At 43.3% G+C, this 15,137-nt stretch overlaps 1 pseudogene; it reads right to left on the reverse strand.

Annotated features, from left to right (window-relative positions):
* Positions 1-1,198: 1,198 nt before the first annotated feature.
* On the reverse strand, positions 1,199-1,899 carry LOC142835874 (large ribosomal subunit protein eL13 pseudogene; annotated as a pseudogene).
* Between the last annotated feature and the right edge of the window lie 13,238 nt (positions 1,900-15,137).

Raw genomic sequence — 15,137 nt, forward strand, 5'->3', positions numbered from 1 at the left:
GTTGAGGAGACCACTAGTTATGGGATTAAAGGTGTGAGCCACCACCACTTGGCTTTGTTTCTCATTTAGACTTATTCTGACTTATGTAGCCAGAGCAGCCGTGAACTCACAGACTAGGATTAAAGGTGTGTACCGCCACTGCCTCACCTCTATGACTAACAAACGTGTCTGGCTCCACAGTCTGATCTTCAGGCCAGCTGTATTTGTTAAAGCACAAACAAAATATCACCACATATATGCACATCACACGCAAGAAAAACGGAGAGAAGATAGAGAAAAGATATCTGTACAAAACTGGCTTCTGATTAAACAAATGACCATACAGTGAAATGGTGGAATCTATTTATTTTGTTATTGCTGGCTTTTGAGACAGGGCCTCACACTGTAGTCTAGGTTATCTTCAATCTGCTCTGTAGCCCAGGCTGGCCAGATCTCAGTGATCCTGCCTTAGTGTCATGGTTACAGGTGTGCGTGTACACCTGATGTAACTCCCCCAGGGACCTGGGGCAGCACACACCTTTAATCTGGGCCACACCTTCTGCTGGAAGTCTAGGTAAAGACAGTAAATGAAGGCAGTCCTTTTCCTTCCTTGTCTCCCTGCCTTCACATCTATGTCTTCACTGGCATTGGAGCCTGCTTCTTCAGAATTCAGCAGATGCAGAGACCAGCTGAGACACCCAGCTCCGTGGGTACAACTACTAGATTCTTGGACTATCTATTCACAGCTAACTGCTGGGTTAGTTGGACTGCAGTCTTTACATTTATAAATTTGAAGAAGAAAATGTACTAATATCGAGAATATTCATGATATAATAGAAAAAAATGTAAAGAAACATGAATGACCAAGATTCTCTGTGCCTTTAATTCGCAGCACTCTGGAGGCAGAGGCAGAGGCAGGTGGATCTCTGTGTGTTCGAGGCCAGCCTGGTCTACAAAGGGAGTTCCAGGGTAGCCAGGGCTACACAGAGAAATCCTTTCTCAGAAAAACCAAACCTAACCAAACAACACAACACAAACAAAAAAAACCCCCGGTAACAACAACAAAAACCCCACAAATTGTAAGCAGAGTTGACCTGACCTGAGACCTGACCTAAGTTGACCTGACCTGAGTACTAAGAGAAAAATCCCCTTTGTAGCTCCTTCATGCCTTTGTGTCTATACTTCCTCTACAACGAGTCTTGGAAATCATTGTTTGTGGTTTTTTTTTTTTGCTTTATGGAAAATTTATTGCAATATTCCAAAAGCACATCTCTTTTTCTTCTCAACATCCTGCTCTGCAGCTTCCTTTGCCCTCTTTGCTCGGATGCCAAAGAGCCGGGCGTTGGCCCGGGCCATGCGAAGACTGGCAAAAGCCTTGAAGTTCTTCTCTTCTGTGATGACTCTGGCTTTCTCCTTTTTATAAACATTCCGGATGGGCATCACGGGTCCTGTTAGCTGAGTGGCCAATTTAAGTTCTTCAGCCGACCTATCTCTTTGGAGCGGAAGGCTTCCTGGGGAAGAGGATGAGCTTGGAGCGGTACTCCTTCAGGCGCTGCACGTTGGCCTGCAGGGACTCGGTGGACTTGTTTCGCCTCCTTGGGTCCACAAAGACGCCGATGGTGCGAGCCACCTTCTTATGGATACCAGCCACCCTGAGTTCCTCCAGGCTGAAGCCCCGGCCAGCTCTGACCTTGGTGTGGTAGCGCACTGTGGGGCACCTCACAATAGGCCTGATGGGCCCGGACGCGGGGCGCAGGGCAATGTGGTGCGCTTTCGCCTGCCGGGCCTTGCGCCTGCGGATCTTGCGTGCCGGCTGGTTGAACCAAGTGTTCACTCGCCGCTGCCAGTCCTTGTGGAAATGGGGCTTCAAGATCATGCCATTCCGGCTGGGCGCCATGGCTGCCTCCCGTGCAGGGGAACGGCCGAGCGGAAAGGGAAATCATTGGGTTTGAATCCATGGATAGGATTCTCGTTAGACTTGACAAGTTTTGTCTTCTCACGTATTGTCCCTGCTCCCACTTGCCTCTTTCCCTTCTAGCATGTTTGTGTTGGTTTGTTTTTCAAGACAGGGTTTCTCTGTAGCTTTGGAGTCTGTCCTAGAACTAGCTCTGTAGACCAGGCTGGCCTCAAACGTTTGCCACCACCACCTGACTTGCTTTGTTTTTTTTCATGGCAGGGTTTCTCTCTGTAGTTTTGGCTGTCCTGGAACTCATTCAGTAGTCCAGGTTAGCCTCAAACACACAGAGATTCACCTCCCTCTGCCTCCTGAGTGATGAGGTTAAAGATACGTGCTACCACCAACCTGCTAGTTTGTTAACATGAGACTTTCTGTCCCTAAATTTGTTTCTCATACTGTTAGAGTAGAATTCAATTCCTGGTCAAGAAAATTGAATCTCTGGTCAGGGTGGAGACCTAGAATTCCAATTGAACGCTGCATTCACCTGTCCAAGGGAACTCCCCAAGGAAGGCTGGCTCACCTGAAGTCTAGATAAAGAGATAGTAAGAATTATTAGTCCTTTAACGAGATACTTTTTCCTTCCCAGAATCCCCACCTTTAGGGAGGAAGTTTATAGGCTATAGCCATCCATGTGGCATGGACGTTTGTCTGCTTGTCTCTTTCTGAGTGTGCTCTCCTAACACTTTCTCCCTCCCCTACACCTTAGGTTTCCTTATTCATTCTCTAAAGTCATTCCTCTGTGACCCCCTCATGTAGTTGCTTGTTGGAAGGTGTCTGAACTGGCCAATTTATAAGGCATGGCTTCCCCCTTCTCCTTCCCATAACCCTCTCTGGGCAATTGATCTAGAGCATTGACTCCCTTGTTAGGCTTCATCATTGAGACTCAGAAGACTCAAAGGAGACCCCGACTTTTCCTGTACACCTTCTGCTTCACTGTAGCTCCTGCTTCATTCAGGACAATGTCTTCAACTTGATTTCTTTTTAAAGAAATAGATTCTTGCTAGGCCACCGTGACAGCTATTATTGGCAGCCATCTTGACAACATTTGGAATTAGTGAAAAACACCCAAATGGAGGACACACCTGTGAGGGATTACTGCTCAGTTTGCAGTGGGAAGACCTAATTCTAATCCAGATCTTTGAGGTAGGAACACACACACCTTTCACCAGAATTCCAGCCAGGAAGACACACTATTAGCAAAGGCCTAATCTGGGCAAACCCTTGCACTGGAAACCTGTACGCAAGCACGTGGAGGAAGGAGGTGTTTGCTCTTTGCCTGTTCTCACCTCAGCAGCAAGTCCATTCCATTCCAGCGTGGACATGAGAGCCTACTAGTTTGGGATTCCAGTGCATACTGATTGACAGGTGAGATCTTCAGCCTCAGGGAAAAAATAAACACCTAAGGGAATTTTGGAACACCGATTCACCAGCAGAGACTGTTGGATTAGCTATACTATGACCCATATGGCTTTCTAGAAATCTCCTTATATACGTATGTATGTAAAAACACAACACACACAGATAATCTCTCTCCCTCATTCTGTACTTCTGTTACTCGAGAGGACTCTGAATAATACAAAATGAATAATACGTTCAGTAATCGAAACTATTAAGGCTTGCTAGGAAGCCCCAGGAATCGGCATCAGAAAAGACAGGGATTTTATGGGACATTGGTTACGTAGGAAGGCTCTCCTGATGCATAGCTCACATTTTAACTCCTTTAAATGCGACTTTGCATAGCTGCTGGGCCTGTGGACAGGCAGATGTGCGAGATCATGGAGGGCAGGCGTATCAAGACTCGAGGTCATCCTATGCTATTGGGAGAGTTTTCGGCCAGCCCCAGGGCACATGACAACCCTGTCTCCAAAGGAAGAAGAAAAGAAACAGATGCACCTATCCAACAGGCTTGCCAGGTTGACTTTCCCTTGTCCTGGTGCCGAAAATCCATGTTATAATCTCCTACGTACTCCAGCTCAGCTGTTGTATATGAGTGCTGTAAGGAGACCAATTGTTTGTTCCCGGCCGCTCAGCCTTGAAATAACCCCCCAGAAACTGTATTAATTAAATCATTGCTTGGCCCATTGGCTCTAGCTTCTTATTGGCTAACTCTTACATATTAATTTAACCCATTTCTATTAATCTGTATATTGCCACAAGGCTGTGACATACCAGGTAAAGTTCTGGCATCTGTCTCTGGCAGGGCTACATGGCTTCTCCCTAAACTCCACTTTCTTTCTCCTGGCATTGAGTTTAGTTTTCTCTGCCTAGCTCTACTCTGCCCTATCAGTCCAAGCCAGGTTCCTTATTAACCCATGCAGAGGGGAATCTCACATCATATGAATACAGATGAGTGTGTGGATCATCCCAGCAACAGAGAGATCCAGTGAGGAGGGGCAGAAGTTCATGTTCGTCCTTAGCTAGAACGTGGGTTGGATGATAACCCACGATCCAGGAGATACTGAATCAAGAAAAGCAAACTAGTAACCCCCACCAGGGAGCAGAACGAAGGTGGTCCCTAACCCTCAGAGTTAATCCTGCGGATCCATGTTCAAGGTGATTGTTCATGGTGTCACTCAGGTATCCTTTCAATGACAGCGAGCACAGGATGGAAACCTTCCCACACATGGTATAGACCAGTGGTGCTCAATCTTCCTGGTACTGCAATCATTTGACATATCCCTCTTATTGGGGTGACCCCCAACCTTCAATTGTTTAGAGCCACTCTATAAGTGTAACTTACTATTGCTATGAATTGTAATGTGAATACCCACATGGTGTGATCTGTTGTGGTAGATGAAGTAACTGTGTGTTTCTGCAGAAGGGAGAATGGTCCATGACAGGGGTTCAGCTGTGACAGTCCTGAGATGACAGTGAAGGGTTTGGCCTGGCCCAGCATTGCCTTTCCCAGTGTGGACCCTGCTCCACAACTCTGGCCTTCCACACCCATGCTCCCCTCTCTCCCTGCTGTCTCCCACCGCTTCCTTTTCCTCTTTTTGGCTCCTGCTGAAGATGTTGCCAGTCCCCAGTATTTGAATTAGCTACAGTTTTAGAGATGATTATACTTTCGAAATAACATATCCAAAAAGTTTTGTATGTCTCAGGTTTTGAATGAAAGTTGACAAAATGAACCTATTTAGAAAGTGTCGTTAAAAGATTATTATATGTCCGAGACTCAGAGGCCCATGTTTTATTCCTAGCACTAGGAGGGTGATCCAGAGGCAGGCAGGTCAGTGTGCTTTCCAGGGCTGTTAAGTGTAATTAGAAGTGAGTTTCATGGTGGCCAGGACTATGTAAAAACAAACAAACAAACAAACAAACCAACATACAATGGATTTATCAGAAAAGAAAATGAAGATAGTCCCCCTTGTTTTGGCTTTGCTTCTTTGGTAATTTTCAATGGAGACTGAGAAGTAGAAGTCTGGGGAAGCCTCCTGCCTCAGCCTCCTGAGCTGGGTGGGATTAAAGACTCCTTGTAATCCTCTCCCCACCTACTGATAGGAGGAATGGCCCAGATGTCTGAGTTCTGCATGCAGAATAGTTCAAAGACTGCTGCCTGATGGTCAAGGCTCACAGGATACTCCAGTCATAATTTTAATTTTTCATAGGACCCCCATAAGGTTATCAGCACTCCCAACAGCATGAAGTGATGTAGGTGGATCTTCTATTCGTCTGTTGCTTTCATTGATTAATTAGTAAAGAAAACTGCTTGGCCTGATAGGTCAGAACACAGGTGGGTGGAGTAGACAGAACAGAATGCTGGAAAGAAGGGAAGTGGGCAGACACGATGAAGCTCCGACCCAAGATGGACGTAGGCTAGAATCCTCCTTGTAAGCCACTACCTCGTGGTGCCACACACATGAATACAAATGGGTTAATCAAGATGTGAGAGTTAGCCAGTAAGAGGCTAGAGCTAATGGGCCAGGCTCGTGTGTTGTTATTTTAGGTGCAAAGCTAACCATGCGGGAGCCAGGTGGGACAAATAGCAGGCCAGCTCACCTCATTACTACAAATGGCACCCAGACATAGATAACTGAATCCACAGAAAGCCTGAGAAAGCTTGGGAAAGAATAGAGTAAAGCATGTTTTCTTGGTAGCAGCAATTTCTCGGGTCTGCTCTGCTTGCTAGAGGCAAGCAAGCGCTCTCAGCTAAGAGAGGCCTCCTGACTCAGCTTTAGATGCAAAATCCCACAGCTCTTTTAAGAGGTCCTGCCATGAAACTCTTTAATGGTGTTGATGAAAAGCTGAACGCTTGCTTTTTGGTTTTCCTCCATAGCAGAAAAAAAGCTAAGTCTTTTTTTTTTAAATACAGGCTTTCTGGGCTGTCCTGCCAGGGCAAATTCTGACTCTTTCAGGCAGGCAGCTTTACTGAGTGTGGTCTGTGAGCAGAATGCTGCAGCTTGCTGGCTGGCAGGGACCTTGAAATGCCACAGAGTTGTAGCAATAAAAATGGCTCTAGCGATACCTCTGCCATGAGGCTGGAAAGCTAAGGCATGGGCTGGATCTAGCCATCAAAGCCAGGGCTTTAATCCTTTACATAAAGACTCATGTGGTCAGAAAAAGAGAGATGTACAGTAAAGAAAGATTCAAAGTCAAAGAAAACCTCTAAATGGTTTACAGTGTGTTAAAAATAATTGCAGGCTAAAAACTAAAGTTCTTAAAGTAGAAATAAAGAAAGAAAGAAAGAAAGAAAGAAAGAAAGAAAGAAAGAAAGAAAGAAGTAATCCCAACACTAGGGAGGCAGAGGTAAATTGACCTTTGTGACTTCAAGGTGTGGTAGCACACACCTTTAATCCCAATGCCTAGGAGGCAGAGACAGACAGATCTCTGTGAGTTCAAGGTGTTCTAGCACACACCTTTAATCCCAGCACTTGGGAGGCTGAGACAGACTGATCTCTGTGAGTTCAGAACCAGCCTGGTCTACAGAGTTATTCCAGGACAAAGATTTACAGAGAACCTGTCCCAAAAAGTAAAAGTAAAAATAAAAGAAACAAAATAAAGAAAATAAAATGAAGCCACACAAAGATGGAAAATACACAGAGAATCTTGATGCTGTATGCTATTATGCTCTCTTTGAATTGTTTGAATGCTGAGTAAGGAGCAACAGCTGCTAAAAGATATTTATTTATAAATGCTGCTGAACGAATCCAAGATAGATATTTTGAAAATACCTTGACTTCAAAATTTGGATCTAAGGTTATGATGCTTTGGAAAAGTTCTTCTTTTGTTTTCACAAAGGATGAGACCCTGTGGATTGCTTCTATCCCAATATGGTATGATAGACCATGCCCTGCTGAACGGTTGCTGTGAACACCCGCAAAAAATTACTTCACTCAAATGCCGACTGAGATGAACCTGGCACACAGGTTACACAATGAAAGATTTCATTAACAGTGCCCCCATTCGCCACGAAGTGGTTTGGAGAGAAATAACTGCGCCCATATTCCCAAATATTGTTCATAAATGTTCTTTTACATTTAAAGGGGGATATGGTATAGATAAGAATAATTTGCATTGATATGGATTTTAAGGTCAATTTTGGTATATGTATATGTATTTCTGATATTGTTTAAGGTATTGTGATTGTGTAGTTCATTTAAAAATGTAAGGTATAATTAGGAAATATAGGTTGTTAATGGATAATCATCAATAATAGTCGAGCTTGTAGTCACGTTAGTTAGATTTTCTGGAAATCTAACTAGAGATATATTTCAGTTAGATAGGCATTTTTCATATCTTTCAAAGACTACAGAATATGGCATTTAATGTTTTAATAACTTAGGGCTTTTCATGACAATGAGATACATCTGCTCTGGCAGCACCAATCTACTTCAATAGGAAGATGTGCATCGAAGAGGCTCCTTATGAAGTTTGATAGCCATTTGGGCAAGAAACTGCTCTTGCCTGGACTGATGCATAAACTGGACACAGAGAACCCGCAGAGAGAGGACTGCTGAACTTGCCTAAAGGTGAGATGATCTTTCGGGGTTTCTGATTCGTGAAAGAGTCTGAGAGACATTCTGCAGGACACAGCCGATAGTGACTGAACTGTCTTTGAAATTTCCTGCTTCATGGAAATGTGCGCCGGATACTATGGGCCTGAAGGCCAAAGATGGATGCCCCAACGATACAGAGGACTTTTGGGTGACTGTACAGGCAGCGAGATGTCTCTGTCATTTCCAGAGTTTTGGGAGTTGTTTATTTCTTGTTTGCTTAGGTAATATTATATCCTTCTGGAGTCTTTGATGGAGTTGAAGAATAAATAGATAGTTATAGTTTTCCTTAGTTATGATAAAAGATAAAGTAGATATAAATATTGTAACTTTAATTCTGCTAGATAACAGTTTTGTTATCTGTAATTTTACTATATTAAAGTGAAAGCCTTTCTTTTTTGTTTAAACAGAAATAGGGGAAATGATGTAGGTGGGTCCTCTCTCTATTTTTTGCTTTCATTGCCTGTCAAAATCACCAGGAAACATGGAATATTATAGATTCATTGATTCTTTTATTTTGTGGTCCTCTGGAATATGTCTTATAGAATGCAAATCTTCAAAAAAATGGCTGATGTCATCAAAACATTGCTGATAATCACAACCCTTTTAGACATGTTCCTAATTATATCATTCTGTCCCAGGCCTCATGGTATTGCCATGGTATATGACATCTCTCACCTAGCCGGCAGAATCTTTTTTCTCTCTGGTTGTGTCCCTCAAAACAAATGGGTGAAGTTGACTAAGAACTTCCCTGGATGTGAGTGCCAGAACAGAGGTGGTAGGAAGAGAAGAAATTCTTTCCTGGAGTGGGGGTACCATTTCCAGACTGCCCTGGAATTTTTGTAGCACTGGCTGATCTCACGGCATCTTCCTGCCTTAGCGTCCCCAGTCTCAGGACTACTCCCACGAGACAGCATATTAGCAGGCTTCGACAGGAGGGCTCCGTGGAAAGTTACAGGCCAGTTTGGAGTGAGATCTTGTAAGTCTTTCGGGTTGCCTTCCCCATGGTTCCTGCAACAATCTGCAATGAGATTAGTATAGACATCTCTCATCCTCACCACTCTGCAAACCGAAACAGAACATCAGCACTGGGCTCCAATCAAGGTGGCAGCTGCTGGGTTCTGGGCTTCCAGTGACTCTTCGCCTGCCTTGGATGTCAGCCCGTCCTCCATCTTCCATCATGTCAATTTCTTTCTTTGTGTGTGTTCTCTGTGTGTGTGTGTGTGTGTGTGCGTGTGTGTGCACACATATGTACATTCATGCATCACTCTAATTTTTCCTTCCCCAGTCACATGGCCTTCTTTTCTCCTCAGAAGATCCTTGAGACCATATGTCTCCCACTTTTATTCTTTATTTTATTTATTTATTTATTTTGGCTTTTTCGAGACAGGGTTTTTCTGTGTAGCTTTGGAGCCTGTCCTGGAACTTGCTGTGTACACCAGTTTGTCCTTGAACTCACAGAGACCCACTTTCCTCTGCCTCCCAAGTGCTGGGATTAAAGGTGTGCTGTCTCCCACTTTCATAACCCAGGTCATGCACCCATTCAGGAGCCTTAATTTAGACATATCTAGGAAGTCTCTTTGGGAGCGAGGTAACATTCATCGGTTCCAGAGAAGAGAAAGTGGACACGGTCCAGTGCTGTTATTTTGCCGGCTCCATCTCCTCACTCAGCAAGTCACTTTGAAACTCAGGGACGTGAACGAAGTATAAAAGCTGGCAGTAGTGAGACTTCTAGCTGGAGTCTGGCTTCCAGCTACGGGTAGAATGTCTTTCTTTTTAGAAAGATGTATTAAATTACACCCAAGTGTTTTGCCTGTATGTATGTGTGTGTGTTCACCACATGTGTGCAGTCTCAGCCTCCCAGGAACCTAGAGTTAGAGTCTTGTGCCACCCAGACTCAGTTCAAATGTTTTGTTTAAAATAAAAGTTGTTGGGCATGGGGTGAGTCACCTGAGAAGTGGGTGACATCCGAAGAGTCCAGGTGAGAAGAGCCTGAGAAATGGCACAAGGGTCACCACAATGATTGCTTTCTTTCTTTCTTCCCATTTTTTAGGATTTTCAAGACAGGGTTTCTCTGTAGCTTTGGTTCCTGTCCTGGAACTAGCTCTTGTAGACCAGGCTGGCCTCGAACTCACAGAGATCCGCCTGCCTCTGCCTCCCGAGTGCTGGGATTAAAGGCATGAGCCACCACTGCCCAGCTAACTTGTTCTTTACTGAACACATCTGCACTCTTAAGTCATATCATAAGGTACAAGTATTTATCATGGTGGAGATCATGGATTAATGAAAGATCAGAAGGAAGACAAAGAGCTCAAGATAGGATTTTATTCAAGAATTCCATAATACTAAAAAAATGTTAATACTTACCATAACGAGCTTAACTGTAAAAAATGCTTCAACACAATTCGGTCAGCTTTTAATAAGTCAATGTTTGAGTTATCATCTTACTCCTTATTCTAAGCACTTTCTGTTCTCATTTCTCTCTCTTCATTTTATTCTTGTTTGTTTTTGAGACAGGATTTCAAATCAAGCAATGGTGGCACACGCCTTTTATCCCAGCGCTCGGGAGGCAGAAGTAGGCAGATCTCTGGGAATTCAAGGCCAGCCTGGTCTACAGAGCAGTTCCAGGACAGCCCAGGCTACACAAAGAAACCTGTCTCGAAAAACAGAGAGAGGCTCTGACTCTCTCTCCCCACCCCCACCATCCTGGAACTCATTATCATTACGTAGACTAGGCTGGCCTTGAATTCCCAGAGATCCACCTGCCTCAGAGTCCTGGGATTAAGGCCTGCACACTGTGCCTGGCTTCCATTTTGTTCTTTTGAGAAAAGGTCTCACACTATAGTTCAGACTGACCAAGAACTCATAGACATCCTCCTGTCTCAGCAGCCTTCCAAGTGCTGGAATTATGTGCATGTGCCAGCATGCTTGGCTCTAGGTACCTTTATATAAAAATTCTATCCTCTAAGTGCTAGGGACATAGCTTAGTTTGTACCGTGCTTTTGTTACAAGCAAGAGGCCCTGGGTTTGATCTGACACACTGCATAATCAGGGTGGCACACTCTTATAATCCCAGCTTTTGGGAAGTAGAGTCAGGAGAATCAGGTCAAGGCCATGCTTAGCTGCAGAGGGCAGTGGTCCTCAACCTTCCTAATGCTGCGACCTTTTAATACAGTTTCTCATGTTGTGGTGATGACCAACCATAAATTATTTCGTTGTTACTTCATAATTGTAATCTTGGTACTTGTTATGAATCATAATGTAAATATCTGATGCACAGGATATCTGATATCTGATCCCTGTGAAAGACTCATTCGATCCTCAACAGGGTTTTGACCCACAAGCTAGAGTTGCTGGCATAGGGATTTCAAGGCTAGCCTACGCTAGAGAGTCTATCTAAAAACCCTAAGAGCTCTAAGAACCAGTACTTTGAGTCAGATGTGGAGGCTCATGTCTGTAAGTCTAGCCCTGGGAGGTTGCGGCAGGAGAATTTCTATGACCTACAGGCCAGCCTGAGCTGCAGAGCGAGACCTTGTCCCGAAAGCACTGAGAATGCAGATCCTATCACTATGCTCCACCTTCTTACTTATCCAGAGCCAGGCTACGCCCGAGAGGTGCATTTCTACCTGACCTCTCCTTTGCTTTGTTGGATTCAGTTTTATGAAAAATCTCAGTAAAATTAAGCTTATCAGGTGGGTAATAGAAGGAATGTCTAGAATTTAGGAATGCGTTTTGTTCTGTGGCTGTTCCTGTTCACATTTTATCGCCCCTTAGCTTGGGCTCAGAGTCAACTGACGTCTGAGAGTCTAAATAAAGAGATAGAAGAAGTACCTGGGTGGTGGTGGCACATGCCTTTAATCCCAGCACTCAGGAAGCAGAGACAGGTGGATCTCTGTGAGTTTGAGGCCAGCCTGGTCTACAGGATGGGTTCCAGGACAGTCAGGGCTACATAGAGAAATCCTGTCTTGAGAACCAAAATAAATAAATAAAGAGAGAGAGAGAGAGAGAGAGAGAGAGAGAGAGAGAGAGAGAGAGAGAGAATTCTAATAATCCTAGCACCTCAGAAGGTCAGAAGTTCAAGGCTATCCTTGTATACATAAGGAGTCCAAAGCCAGTCTAGACTACATAAAACTCTATCTCATAAAACAATTTTTAAAGGCTGGTCATGGTGGTGCATGCTTCTTCTAATCCCAGAACTCAGGAGGCAGAGGCAGGTAGATTTCTGTGAGTTTGAGGCTCCTGATCGACATAGCAAGTTCCAAAAACAGCCAGGACTACATAGAGAGACCTTGTCACAAAATAACAACAAAACAAAACAACAAAATACCACTAACATGAACAAAATCCAATTTTTTTTCCAAGACAGGGTTTCTTAGTAGCTCTGGAGCCTGTCTTGGAACTAGCTCTTGTAGACCAGAGCTGGCCTTGAACTCAGAGATCCGCCTGAGTCTGCCTCCCAAGTGCTGGGATTAAAGGTGTGCACCACCATCGCCTGGCATAAATCCAAAAACTTTTTTTTTGTTTTTTTGAGACAGGGTTTCTCTGTGGTTTTGGAGCCTGTCCTGAAACTAGCTCTTGTAGACCAGGCTGGTCTCGAACTCACAGAGATCCGCCTGCCTCTGCCTCCCAAGTGCTGGGATTAAAGGCGTGCGCCACCACTGCCCGGCTCCAAAAACTTTTTTAAAGGGACTATGTTATATAGTACCAATGAAACAATATATGCTTAAACATTACATGTAAGAACAAATAGCTATATGGTACCATATGTGGTGTGGGAAGCCCTCTGTTTATGTGTTGCTTTTATTGGTTAATGAATAAAGAAGTTGCTTTTGGCTAGTGACTTAACAGAATATAGCCAGGCCGGAAGAGATCCATACAGAGAGAGTAGACAGAATTGAGGAAGCCATGGAGCTGCCAGAAGAGAAAGATGCAAGCCACCAGCTGGAACATTGCTGGTAGGCCACGAGCCTTGTGGTAAAATATAAAATAATAGAAATGGGTTAATTTAAGATATAAGAGCACAAGCTAATAGGCCAATCAGTATTGTAAATAATATAGTTCCTGAGTGATTATTTTGGGAGTCTGGGCAGCCAGGAACAAATAAGTGGCCTCTCCCAGAAGCTTGGCACACCAATGTGGCCTATTAAACCCACATAAAACCTGAGAAAGCTTGGAAAGGAATCCTAGACACAGAAGAACAGAGTTAAGCATGGATTTTGATAGCAGAATTTTCTCAGGTGGGCTGTTTGTCTTTTAAGAGAGGTCTTCCTGATTGAGCAGTAGCAGAAAAAAAAGACCACATGGTTTTGAAAGGTGGCTTTCTGGGCTGTCCTGCCAGCACAAACTCTGGCTCTTTCAGGAGGCCGGGCACTTGAATGGGGTTTGTGGGCAACGTGCTGCAAGTTACTTAGTGGCAGCATGGACCAATTGGTTATCAGAGTTGAGGTGGTGAGCATGGCTTCCACCCAGCAGTCTCAGAGGCAGTGAATGAACCTCCACCATGATGGACTCGGTGGAGCCAAAAGGCAAAGCAGCCTTAGTCCTAGTAATACCGTGGTCCTGGTCCGAAAAGGATTACAGATACACAATGGGACAGATTCAGACAAAAAACGATCTCTAAATAAGACACAGTGTGTTTTAAAAATGTACGTAGCCTTGGGAGAGAGAAGAAAAAGAGTATAGAGAGTTATAAAAGGAAGTAAATGGTTTAGAAAACATAAAACAAAGTGTTTAAAGAGATAGAGTACATGCAGTCATAGATTAAAGGAGTAAAGATAATAAAATAAATGTTAAAAAGCCATGTAAAGATACAATATACACAGAGTCTGGATTATGGATATTATTGTGTTTTCTTTGAATTTTTTTTATTTTCTTTTTTTTTTTTTGGCTCCCCGTCGGGGAATCGAACCCCGGTCTCCCGCGTGACAGGTGGGGATACTCACCACTATACAAACGAGGATCTTTGAATTTTTTGACTGCAGAGAGATATTTGATTCTGGGGGCTGCTAAGAGAAACCAACATAATGGATATCCTGACTTAAAAATTTGGGTCTAAGGATTTGTTGCTTTGGAAAAGAGGTTCTGCTTTTGTTTCCATAGAAGATGAGAACCTGTGGATTAAGTTCAGACTAATGTAGTTTTATGGACCAAGACCCCCCAAAAGGTCACCATGAACACCCCCAAAAATACTTCACCCAATAAAAAGCAGGAAGCAGTTTGGAGAGAACTATGTCCAAATTCCCTAAATGATTCTTTATAAATGTTTACAATTAAAGGGGGATATGCTATAGAGATCTGCATTGATATGGATCTTGGTTTACTGATACATTTTTTTGGTCAATTTTGTTATATATATTTCTGCTCTTGATTAAGGTATTGTGTTTTTGCAACTTATTTAAAAATGTACTGTATAATTAAGAAATATAGGTTAATAAATAATCATCTATAACAGTCAAGCTTATAGTCATGTTAGTTAGGTTTTCTAGATATATAGAGATATATTTCAGATGGATAGATATTCTTCAGATCTTTCAAAGACTACAGAATATGGCATTTAATATGTTTTAAGAACCTAGACTTTTCATGACATGAGACTCATCTGCTCCTGGCAGCACCAATCTACTTCAAAAGGATCATGGGCACTGAAGAGGCTCCTTATGGAGTTGGTTAGTCATTTGGGTAAGAGACTGCTTGATGCTAGGCTGGGTGAACTGGGCATGTAGGGCCCACAGAAAAATGACTGCTGAAGCTGCCTAAAGAAGGTGAGACGGTCCTTCAGGGTTCCTGCTTCATGAGTTTGCCAGACATCCTACAGGACACATAAGAAAATGAGTGACAAACTGCCAATATAGGCAAACTGTCTTTGAAATTTCCTGCTTTGCGGAAAAGTCTGCCTGATGCTATGGGCCTGTAGGCTGAAGATGGGTACCCGCAACATTATAGAAGAACTTTGGGTGACTGTTTAGGCAGCGAGAGGTCTCTGTCAATTATAGAGTTTTGGAAGTTGCTTACAATGCACTTCCTGTTTACTTAGGTAATATTATATCCTTCTGAGGTCTTTGATGGAGTTGAAGAATAGTTTCCTTAGGTATCATAAAAGACAAAGTAGATATAAATATTGCAACTGTAATTCCTGTTTGATACTTGTTTTGTTATATGTAATTTTATTATATTAAAGTTAAACACTTTTTATTTAAACAGAAAAGGGAGAA

The sequence above is a fragment of the Microtus pennsylvanicus genome, chromosome 15, assembly GCF_037038515.1.
Source record: "Microtus pennsylvanicus isolate mMicPen1 chromosome 15, mMicPen1.hap1, whole genome shotgun sequence".
NCBI classification, from domain to species: Eukaryota; Metazoa; Chordata; class Mammalia; order Rodentia; family Cricetidae; genus Microtus; species Microtus pennsylvanicus.